The sequence below is a fragment of the Leopardus geoffroyi genome, chromosome E1 (genome assembly GCF_018350155.1).
Source record: "Leopardus geoffroyi isolate Oge1 chromosome E1, O.geoffroyi_Oge1_pat1.0, whole genome shotgun sequence".
Lineage (NCBI taxonomy): Eukaryota > Metazoa > Chordata > Mammalia > Carnivora > Felidae > Leopardus > Leopardus geoffroyi.
Window position 1 is genome coordinate 21,044,992 of NC_059330.1, and position 12,380 is coordinate 21,057,371.

The 12,380-nt window shown below is 49.3% G+C and overlaps 1 protein-coding gene across 2 annotated transcripts in view; it reads right to left on the reverse strand.

The window, feature by feature from the left end:
• The window catches only part of ASIC2 (acid sensing ion channel subunit 2), a 1,016,483-nt gene that overhangs the window by 240,592 nt on the left and 763,511 nt on the right, over positions 1-12,380 (reverse strand). The window lies entirely within an intron of this gene.

The following is a 12,380-nucleotide window of genomic DNA, read 5'->3' on the forward strand; positions in this document are numbered from 1 at the left end:
TGGACTGTGAGCTCCCTGAGGGACGGGCATCTGTTTGTTATTCATCTGGGTATTCTGGCCCTAGCTGAGTGCTTTGTGTTTACTTATTCGCATAGACACCACCTGGTTACACAGGGGCGAGCCATGACCTCTCAGCAGCAGGTGTCGAGTAAAGCGTGTTTATTTTGCACACCCCACCTGCTGTCCCACAGAGCCATGAGGATACAGCACATCCAGAAGGACCACTCACACCATGTGCCGTGAGTCTGGGCTGTGCGTCCACAGGCCTTTCTGTAAGCTGCAATTTTTGGCTTTTTGTGTTCTGGTTAGTCAACCCTTTTCTCCAAAGAAAATCTTGCGTGTAAAATCATGACGTGAAATGGACAGAAGCAGAGAGACTCAGCCGGAGCTGAGCCAGAGTGGAGCGGGGCTGGAGCCCTGATTGCTTCATCCTCCCCCAGGCGCTTCTGGGGAGCCAGTTTGAGGCCCCTCGGCCCAGACACTCTCTGGGACGGGGTGGCCCCTCTCTGGCCCCAGGAGCACCAGGTTATGCCTGTTCCTGTTCAGCCTGGGCCCTGGCCTTCAGTGAGGGAGCCATTCTGCTGCAGGAGTGACCACATCTGTCAGTGCCTGGATGCACTGGGCAGCGCAGGCCTGGGTGTGTGACAGCTGGCCCACCTGTGGCAGAGCTCTGCTCCTCCCCACTTACCTGCAGGAGGAATTCGTGCAGCTCCCTGTAGGGCCCCTGTCTGTATGCTTCCTCTTCTGGGGGCAAAGGAGGGGGGCTGCCATGGACAGGGGGCAAGGGGAGTCTTAAGCGACACCCGCCGAGTAGCAACAGGTCCCCAAATTGTAAGGCAGGGAGCCCGGGGGAGAAAGAGAGGTGACAAGTGGACGGAAAGGCAGGAGGTTTGGGCTAGCATCCCACCCTGCCTCTGGCCGGCTGTGTGACCTCGGCAAGTGACTCACCCACTCTGGGCCTCTCTTTCAGCATCTATAAAAGCCACTCCATGATGTTACTGCGATGACTGAGTGAGATAACATGAGTGGAATAAAACAGTAAGAGGCACAAAGCATATGCCGGGTGTTTGTAAAACACTTCATGAGCTATGATGTCACTACCGCGAGGAGATGTGAAGGGCACACAGGATGGTGCCTGGGACACTGCAGGCACTCAGTGACACCTCTTACAGGGGTGATCGGCAGGTTACCATGGATCACACTATATATGCAGCACGGTGCTAAGGGCCTCGTGTGTATCACCTCCACTCAACACTCACAAATATCCCTATGAAGCTGGTACGATTATTCTCGTGTTACAGATGAGAAATCCAAGGCACAGAGAGGTGAAGCAATCCGCCCAAAGACACACAGCTAGTTACGAGAGGAGGTGGAAATTAAGTGCAAGCTGCCTGACCCCGAACTCGAACTCCCAACCATAGTACCCTGAGCCTCCCCTCCAGGCCACTTGCAGCTCTCAACATGTAGCAGGGGGCCGTGTGCAACAAGCAGACGTTTCTCCCCATCGTACCCACACTCCACCAGACTCCGTTTTCCGGAGCGGTGCCAGATCCAGGGTCAAGAGATCAGGGTTTTGCCCTCTGTGTTTCCACCCAAAAGCTCTTGGGTGGCTTGGGTTAAGTCATCTCTCTTTTCTCCAGGCCTTAGTCTCCCTGATACAATGTTTTGGGCAGGAGGAAGAGTGTTTGCAGCACAGAAGCCGGACCATGTCGGCTTTGGGGTGTGAGCACAAGATTCGAAATCGAATCCTCACTAGGAAGATCAACAGTTTGGAGAAAGTGAGAGCCAAGGCAGAGTCACCTGCATGGTGGTGGTGGTGGTGGTGGGGGGGGGGTTGGGGAGGGTGCCATTCCCAGCACCGGCCTAGCTAAGGATGGTTCTGGGATGCGCTGACTCCTCCAACGTTCTGAACACCTGACCGTGGTCACGTGAAGGCTGGGGGTGAAGACGGAGGTAAGAGCTGTTCACTGGGAGACCCTCCTTGGGCCTCGTGATTCCAGTCCAGCTGATCCCTGCTACTCCCCAGATGTGCCCTTTTCTTCAGGGCTCCTTCCTTTCAGGACACAGGCTGTTTTCGTCTCCTGGAGTGTTTGCATCTGCATGCTGCCTTATCTGCCTGGTCAGTTGCTTCTCAAGGTCCCTTGAGGTTCAGCATGGGCCCACCTCTTCTAGAAAGCCTTCCCAGATTAGGTGCCTTGACTCTGGTTCCCATAGTCCTGGGTTTACCTCTACCTTGGGAGGATCTGGCATCAGGTGGGTATTGCTGGTTCAGTCCTTTGTCCTCCCAGGTTCCCACGTGGCAGTGAGCCCCCGGGGGGCAGGAGCATCACTCCCCATTGTCTTTCCCAGCACCTAGCATCAGCCAAGAGGGCGAGGAGGAGGAGCACCGATGTGGGAGAACAAAGGTCTAATATGAGATCTCTTTGTTCAAGGCCTATCACCTCATCACAAGCTTCTCCGCTTCACCTCTTCACGAGCTCTTCATCCCATGGAGACTGAAGTCCAAACTCCTGAGCCAGAAGCCTGGGAAAAGCCCCCTGGCCTCCCCTCCTGCCCGGTGGCCACAACAGTCGTCTTGCTGGTCCTCGAGCACCTCCAGTTCCTTCCCACCCAGAGTCCCTCCGGTAGCTTCTCTCCCAGGGAACTTCACACTGCCCGACCCCTTGTCACTTAGACCTTGGCTACAGGCTGCTCTCTGGACAGAAGTACCCTGACCATGTGGCTCAGCATAGTCACCAGGTCACCACCGCGTTAGTGCGACGCACAGCACTCATGCGACTTTACCCTTCTCCCCCTTCTACAACATAAGCCCCAGAGGGGCAGGAGCCTGGGCTGTCCCTTTCTTCCCCGTCTCCACAGCACCGAGAATAATGCCTGACTCAGAGCAGGCTTTTAATAAATATCTGCCTCATGGAAGAATGAAAAGTAAGTTCCCTTCCAGCATGAGCCACTTGTGATTAATGGAAACAACAAACTCTGTTTTTCATTTGGATTGAAAAGAAGGTCTGCTCTTGCATGTAGTTCAAAGAAGCAAAAGAGAGTAGAAATATGCTTCCCCCCCTCCCCCCTCCTCTCTCTCTCTTCCCTTCCCTCTCTCCTTCCCCCTCTCTCTCCCACCATGGTGGGAAGCACGGCTGGGGGCAGGAGCTGCCTTCCCATCATCCCCTGAGCTGTAACAGAACCTGCCACCTGGTGGCCTCAGTCCTGACCCGGATTTATCCCCCATTTGCACACCAATGGCTGCCTCCCTAAGCGTGCTTCCCCAACATCTGGAACCAGACACTAAGTGGATGATCGCTATGATTAAACCGCCTTTTAATTATCCAGTGAGATGTCAAAGGTGTGCGCCATTGTGACATTATAATGAACTCGGACTCCCTCGCAAAATGTCGGGAAAGGTAGGGGACCATTACCTTGTCAAAACGTGCATTCCTGGGGGCTTTATTTCCAGTACACCAGCTAATTTTTCAAGTAGCACAGAATGGAGGCGTGAAGCCTGGTGGTTGACGAGGGCTCCGGCTCCACGTGATTTAGGCAACACAAGGTCTTGGTGGATTCTGGTAGATGTGACAGATCGTCCGCTTTTGGAGATTCATGGACTTCTCAAACAAAATGAAATTCGTTGGCTCTCAATGAACATTTCTTGGTTGCTCACTGGGCAGGGGGGCTCCAGGTGGGCAGAAGCTTGGGCAAGGATGGGGCAGGAACAAGAAAAGAACACACTGGTATGGTCCCACCAGGGCTTTGTTTGGTTAATGAGACAAGCACTGGCCAAGGATTTACTATGCCAAATAGGGTACCAGGCAAGAGCCTATGCAGAAAGGTGACACATGGACACACACAACGCCCAGAGGCAGCAGGGAGTGCTGGTTTGGATTGGAAATAATAAGAGCTGCTTCCAGGCCCACAGCTGTCTCTAACAACTTGGGCGACTTTGGGTAAATCAGCTCTTGGGGTCTTGGTTGACTCAACTCTCAGAGGATGCTTGGCTTGAATTGTTTCTTTTTTTTTTTTTTTAATTTTTTTTTTTTTCCCAACGTTTATTTATTTCTGGGACAGAGAGAGACAGAGCATGAACGGGGGAGGGGCAGAGAGAGAGGGAGACACAGAATCGGAAACAGGCTCCAGGCTCCGAGCCATCAGCCCAGAGCCCGACGCGGGGCTCGAACTCCCGGACCGCGAGATCGTGACCTGGCTGAAGTCTGACGCTTAACCGACTGCGCCACCCACGCGCCCCTTGAATTGTTTCTAAGATATGATGCTATAGCTGATGACTTTATGTCACACACCCTCACTCATGATGGATCAGCACGCATCCATTTGTCACCGTCTCTGAAAGCCACACTGGACTAGAACCATGAGGGATATAAGGCAATGCGACAAGGCTTCTGCTTTCAAGACACTTCGAGGAGAGCCTGGACCCCAAAGGCAAAGCGGAAAACAGGCAGCAGTTAAGGATAATTCCTGTTTACTGAAGGCAAGGGCGATAGGAGTTCGGGGAAAGGAGCAATCAGTGAGGGTTTGGGAAGCTGCCAAGACTTCTTGAAGGGAAAGGAAGTGACTGCTTTGTGGGGCAGGATGCCCGGGAGTGTAGGGGAGACAGAAAGCAGGCCTGGTGGGGGAGAGTGAAAGGTGAGCAGGGGCATGATGGGGATGAGTGGCAGGGGCCACTGAAGCCACAAGTCACTGGTGCTGCCTCCAGGGACCAAGGACTCATCCGATCTGCCTGCTGGGGACGGTGATGGGACATTGAGCACCCAGAAGCCATTCTCTCTTCTTTTAGCCTCAGTACCTTAATTTCCTTTTAGGAAGTTACCCATGCCTCCCTGTGCAGGTTTAGAGGGCTTATGCATCAAAGGACATGTGACCCAAGCTATGTCAACTGGATGTTCTCTCCAGGACTTCGACTCGAATGCAGTTAGGCCTGGGAATCAAAAGTGCTTAGTGTTCATTCATTCCAGGGATAGGGTCCTGATCTGAGAGGGAATTACTGCCACCTGATAATCCTGTGGTTCTTCAGCTCCTGCCTTTTCTTAGCATGGTTTTCCAGCATGTATGTGTGTGTGTTTGCCTGTGTGCATGTGTGTGTGCATGCATGGTGCTTGTGTATGTCCCACCTCCCTAACTAGTTTGGTACCATGTTTGGTACAGGAAATCCTCACTCAGTGGTTGTCTGATTAAGCAAAGCACTGTCAGGACTACTGATTCTGTGAGCTCCCTGATATCCTTCTAATATAATCCCTTTTGCTTAATTTAGCCAGGATCAGCTTCTATTGCTGACCAACAAACCCTAACTGATAGCCATCTATCCATTCATTCACTCATCCATCCATGCATCCATCCATCCACCCACTCATCCATCCATCCATGCATGCATCCATCCATCTACTCATCCATCCATCCATCCATGTACTCATCCATCCATCCATCCATCCATCCATCCATCCATCCATCCATGCATCCATGTATCCATCCATCCATCCATCCATCCATCCATCCATCCATCTCTCAGTCTATTGTTGGGGTGTTGAGGACCAGTGGGAATTAAGTAAGGACAGACAAGGAACACAAAGTTAAAGGGAACCGAGAAAGCCATAAGGAGTTTAAAAATTAATCCTATAACAACAAGCAATTTCATGTAAAGTAATAGAACACAGATGGCCCACTAGATAAAGAAGCATCAGGGCCAGCTGGGGCTTACTAGGGGGGCTCTTTGGAGGAAGAGACTTTTTAAGAGCAAAGATTGAACGAAACCAACACGTAGAGATCACCTGGCACCATGCCACACGATTTTATGGAAGTGATCTCCCTGGTTTCCCAACCACCCTATGAAGTAGGTGCCAGCAAACCCACTTTGTGGAGACTGAGGCTTAGAAAGTTTGGGCAACATGATGTAGATCACATCTATTAAACGGCAGAACCAAGAGTCAAACTCAGGTCTTACTGCTTCCAACACTCTTGCTCTCTCCACTACGCCACACCACCTAAGGGGGGTCTTGGGGTAAGTCGGTGCACTCTCTGGGATGCAACTGCCTTCTCTACAAAAGGAGAACAGGTGTGATACCACCTGCCTTTTGCCTGAAGGAGCCCACATGCCTTGCATTGTGAGCAGTGCCCTAAAAGTGCCAGTCCAGGTGCTTGCTTCCCCTGGGGCCCTGTGTTTCACCAGAACCAGACAAGTTTTTATGTTGACTTTTTGAGTTGAGATTCTTGCACCACGTGAGTAGTATCTATTCAGACCCCTTACCTACCTACACATGGCGCAGACTTACTGACCCTAGTTTTTGCAGGAGATTTCCCACTCCCACCTGGAACCCCTAGTGGACACGTATCTTCCTTATGCTTCTGGATGGAGTTTTCTATTCCTCTTTGATAGAAAGGACTGCTCCTCTAGAGTCCCTTATGCAGAGGCTCTGTCTCAGGTCTCTCTCAAGTGTTAACCATGCTCTTTCATCTCCTAGGCTGGAGCCTAGGACCTTGTCCCACAGACCCCAGGAAGACAACTGCGTAGTTACTACCCTGGATTTAAGGTCCTTCATTATTTCTAGAACCTGAGGCTAGACTTTCCTTCCTCCTTTCCTTCCTTCCTTCCTTCCTTCCTTCCTTCCTTCCTTCCTTCTTCCTTCCTTCCTTCCTTCCTTCCTTCTTCCTTCCTTCCTTCCTTCCTTCCTTCCTTCCTTCCTTCCTCCTTCCTTCCTTCCTTCCTTCCTCCTTCCTTCCTTCCTTTCTCCTTCCTTCCTTCCTCCTTCCTTCCTTCCTCCTTCCTTCCTTCCTCCTTCCTTCCTTCGTTCCTTCCTTCCTCCTTCCTTCCTTCCTTCTTTCCTTCCTTCCTCCTTTCTTTCCTTCCTTCCTCCTTCCTTCCTTCCTTCCTTCCTCCTTCCTTCCTTCCTTCCTCCTTCCTTCCTTCCTCCCTCCTTCCTTCCTTCCTCCTTCCTTCCTTCCTCCTTCCTTCCTCCCTCCTTCCTTCCTTCCTTCCTTCTTTCCTTCCTTCCTCCTTTCTTTCCTTCCTTCCTTCCTTCCTCCTTCCTTCCTTCCTTCTTTCCTTCCTTCCTCCTTTCCTTCCTTCCTTCCTTCCTTCCTTCCTTCCTCCTTTCCTTCCTTCCTTCCTTCCTTCCTTCCTTCCTTCCTTCCTCCTTCCTTCCTTCCTCCTTCCTTCCTTCCTCCTTCCTTCCTTCCTTCCTTCTTTCCTTCCTTCCTCTTTTCTTTCCTTCCTTCCTTCCTTCCTTCCTTCCTTCCTTCCTTCCTTCCTCCCTTCCTCATTTCCTCCCTTCCTCCCCCCCTCCCTTCCTTCTTTCCTGTTCTTAACAACATTGGGAACAGTGGTAAAAGTATTTTCTGTTTGGAGCAGGGGAGAGCCCTAGTCAGCATAGACAGCCTCATGGCCCAGAGTTCCACCACTTGTTGATTCTTCCAGGGAGCAGAGGGGAGAGGTTCAGATCTGAACCCACTCACTCACCAGTCCCAGCAGGCTCTGCGGTCCAGGCTGGAAGCCCTCCTCTCCAGCTGTGTGAATCCTTTTCTCTTACCTAACACGCCTGGGCACTTAGCCTTCACTCCAACCAGACACTGAGTCCATTTACAACCTTTACTGTCCATGGTGAGTGATTTTTTTAACCAATAAACTGATTCATTGCAAAATCAATTGGTTAAAAAATACCTTACCTTTTTCCCCACCCAACCACCCACCCAAACCCCTAGATTGGCAAGTTAAGTCCATGAAAAGGAAGAAAACCCTTTGATCGTATAATCATCCTTTACATCTCAAGATGATAAGCTTGCATACTGATTATAGAGCTAATTATGTTATAATGAGCCCATTTCCTCATCCTAGTCCCCTCTCACCAGAGGGAAGTTTCCTGGCTCCACTCCTTGCTAGAAACTAGACCCACCATCCCCCACCCCCTCCGTCCTCTCTAGGCATTGCTTCCAGAATAGCCTTTTTGAAATGCAAATGTGAGCCTGTCAAACCCAAGCAACCTGTTTGAAATTCTTCTCTGGTCCACCCTCACCTTCCTGGGGTCTCAAACTCACGTGAGTAGTACTGCACCTGCGCGAATGGTTTTGTTCGGTCTACATGGAACTTTAAACATTTTAATTAGGATGCCCCTAGGCAGGATGAGTGTATTCCAGTTGGCCAGTGGCCTTACTGTTTCTATGTGCTTCTATCTGGCTATTCCTTACATTACCTGTCTCAGCCTTCAAGACAACTTCATTTCTAACCCCTGAATGAAGGCCGGGTTGCCCAAATAAAACCGTCCCTTCATAACTTGGCCTGACAACAACTCTGCCCAGCTGAACAATTTCAGGAAGAATACAATCTGCTTCTGTTAACTGAGCAGCTTTATGCCAGGGCCAGCGGTAAGCACGTTATAGACATTTTCTCATGTAAATTGCACAGTAATGCCACGCAGGATTGGATGCCAAGGATCAAGAAAGGTAGGGCTTGCCCAAGGTCTGAAAGCTAAGAAATGGCAACTGAAAGCTAAGAAATGAATCCAGGGCCTGGATTCAAGTGCATCTGGTTCTAAAGCTTGTGCTTACAACCTCTATGCTGCTCGGACTTCCATTTCCAAACTGGCGACGGGCCTGCCCTTTGTGGGTAGCTCCCTGTTGTGCAGTGACGACAGCCCTTTCTCGTATCCCTCTCTTCCAGACTTCTATGTCAGCCCTCTCCTGGTTTCCCTTCCACCTCCCTGACCTTTCCTTCTCATCCCCCTTTGCTAGTTCTTCTGCTTCCTGACTCCTGAATGTTGCCGTGCCCAGTTCCCGTTGCTCAGCTCGCTGCTCACCTCTGTCTGCACTGTCTCCTTCCACCATCCTGTGCAGTCTCATTACTCCTAATCCTGCCATTGCACTGATGACTCCCAAATCCCTATCTCCTGCCCCGAACCCTCCCTGAGCACCAGGCTTCTGTGTCCAGCTGCTAACTAAGATGCCCACTGACTATTTCAATCTGAGCATGTCCAAAATGTTGAGTTCTACCTACCCCCTACACACATACCTCTCCTGTCCCCCAAATCTACTCTCCCCTCGCCTCTCAGTGCATGAAATCAACGTCAGCCCAGAAGCTCCTGCCGCAACCTGGGAGTTAGTTCTTCTTGAGTCTTTTTTGTCATGCTCTACAGCCAATCCAACATCAAGTCTCACTGGGTCCTCTCTCAACATATCCCAAACTGGACCACTCACCATCTCCACCATGAAAACATGATCCAGTCCACAGCATCTGTCACCCCAAATACTGTATCTGCATCTTAACCTGTCTTCCTGCCCCCATTCTTATCCGCTTTTATCCAACCTTTGAAGCCAGAATGATCTTCTTAGAGAATATATTAATTCATGGTGCTCCCATACCTTTAAACTCTCCAGTGGCTTCTCACTGCCCTGGGAGTAATCTCCATATTCAGTCCAGCCTACAAGGGATGTTACAGTCTGGCCCATGTCTACATCTCCAACATCAGCTCATACCATTCTCTTCTTCTTCCTCTCTGCTCTAGAATGAACAGCCAAGTTCATTCTCATCTCAGAGCCTTTGCATCGTGTCCCCTCTACCTGGGACACTCTCTCCCTAGCTCTTCTCCTGGTTGTGTCCCTCTATCATTTAGGTCTCAGTTCAAATGTCACCACTCCAGACAAGCCTTCCTGACTACACAACCTGAAAGCATCTTGCGACACCCCTGTCCATCACTCCACATCCTACTGTCCTAGTGCATTGTCTTCAGAGTCTTTATCATCATCTAAAGTTATTTACGTGTACCATCTATGTCCTGCACCCCACCCCACCATCTTCTGGACTATAAGCCCTGTGAGAGCAGGAATTATGCCTGTTTTGTTTGTTCTCTGTGGTCCAGTGCTAATAGGTTCTGGCACATAGTAGGCACGCAATTAATGCTTGCCGAGTAAAGGAAAGAAACTTCTAAAAGGTGGACTGAGTTCTGAAATCTGAAGTTGATTTTAGGTAAACAGTTATTTACTGATCGCCTAGTTTGCATACATAGAAAAGCATAATGCTCTGAGGAAAACTGTCTTTTTATCACATGAACCCATGGGCTCTACACTGTACACGGTAGTACCTCACGACCACCATCATCACCATTTTCATAATCACCACCACAACTACCACCACCACCACCATCATCATCACCATCATCACCATCATCATCACCATCATCACCATCACCACCATCAGCAGCAGCATCACCATCATCACCATCATCATCATCACCATCATCACCATCATCATCATCATCACCATCATCATCATCACCACCATGATTATCATCACCATTACCATCATTACCATCATGACCATCACCACCATCATCATCACCATTATCATCCTCATCACCACCATCATCATCACCACCATCATCACCATCATCGTCATCATCACCATTATCATGATCATCACCATCATCACCATCACCACCATGATTAACATCACCATCATCACCATCACCATCATCATCACCACCACCATCATCATCACCATCATCACCATCATCATCATCATCATCACCATCATCACCATCACCACCATGATTATCATCACCATTACCATCATTACCATCATGACCATCACCACCATCATCATCACCATTATCATCCTCATCACCACCATCATCATCACCACCATCATCACCATCATCGTCATCATCACCATCATCATGATCATCACCATCATCACCATCACCACCATGATTAACATCACCATCATCACCATCACCATCATCATCACCACCACCATCATCATCATCACCATCATCACCATCATCATCATCATCATCACCATCATCACCATCACCACCATGATTATCATCACCATTATCATCATTACCATCATGACCATCACCACATCATCATCACCATCACCATCATTACCATCATCATCATCATCACCATCATCATCACCATCATCACCATCACCACCATCATCATCAGCAGCAGCAGCAGCATCACCATCATCACCATCATCATCATCACCATCACCACCATCATCATCATCATCATCATCACCATCATGATCATCACCACCATGATTATCATCACCATTACCATCATAACATCATGACCATCACCATCATCATCCTCATCACCATCATCATGATCATCACCATCATCACCATCACCACCATGATTAACATCACCATTATCATCATTACCATCATGACCATCACCACCATCATCATTGTCACCAAGATGCCATCACCACCAGCACCAGCACCACCACCATCATCATCATCATCACCACTATGATCATCATCATCAGTAACAACAGTCTCCAACATGGTAGTAATTTGCGCCGAACAAAACAATTTTTTATACATTATCTCTTTGGATTCTCAGAACATTCCAGTGAGGGGAGGTCAGTCCCTACGTGTTGTCCACATGTTATAGATGAGGAAGCTAAGCCTTGAGAGAGAAGACACTTGCCAAGATCGCTCAGCTTTGAGGTGAAATTGAAGTGACTCAAATCCAGCACTTGGGCTGCACACCCCCTTCTGGCTGAACTGCCTCCTTCCTTTGTCACCTGCAGGCAGATGAGGCAAGCCAAGTCTAGGACTCACTCCTGTTTTAACAACACCCACCTAAGAAATTGCCCCCAGTCTATACATTTTCATTCTGACCATGTAGGAGAGGGGATAGCATTCCAATGGCAATCCATTACCACATTTTACGACTGCTAAAGGGGGAAAAAAAATAAAAGCTTAAGGTGAGTTTAGGAGAACTTTTTGGTTGGTTAAAGGAAAAAAATTACGAAATTAAAAGAGTGGAAAAAAATAAATTACAAGTGACTGTTTTTACTGCCTGAGCCTACAAGCTGGAGTGGAGAATTAAAAAGTTATATAGCTGGGGTTTCTAACCATGACTTATCACAGACAAATCCTCCATATTTATAGCTTTTTCCTTTTTTTCCATCTCAAGATAGTAAGCAATCCCCTGATATAAGGTTGCTTCTCTCTGCGCGTGAGCCCTGTGGGCCGTATGTGCTCAGCAGATCTGTCATGGCTGAGAACACAGTGAGGACTTGGGGCGGACGCGGTGGGGGGGTGGTGAGCAGAGGTGGGTGGTGGGGAGGTGTGTACTCTGTGCAGAGCCCAGGGAGGAGAAAGAAGGTCCTGGAGAAGTAGAACAGTAACAGCCCCTGCTCTGTGCCAGAAGCTGTTCTCTCAACACATTTGGTCCTCACAACCACAAATACCACTAACATCCCTGTTTTACAGATGGGGCTATTGAGGCCCACAGAGATGAAACAACTTGCCCAAGTTCATGCGCAGTCAATTGTGTCTCAAGGTCCCTGTCCTTAAAGACTTTAAAAACAAGCTGGGGTGGGGGTGGGGGGTAGGGGGGTGGGGAGGAAAGGATAAAAGACAAATGGGAGA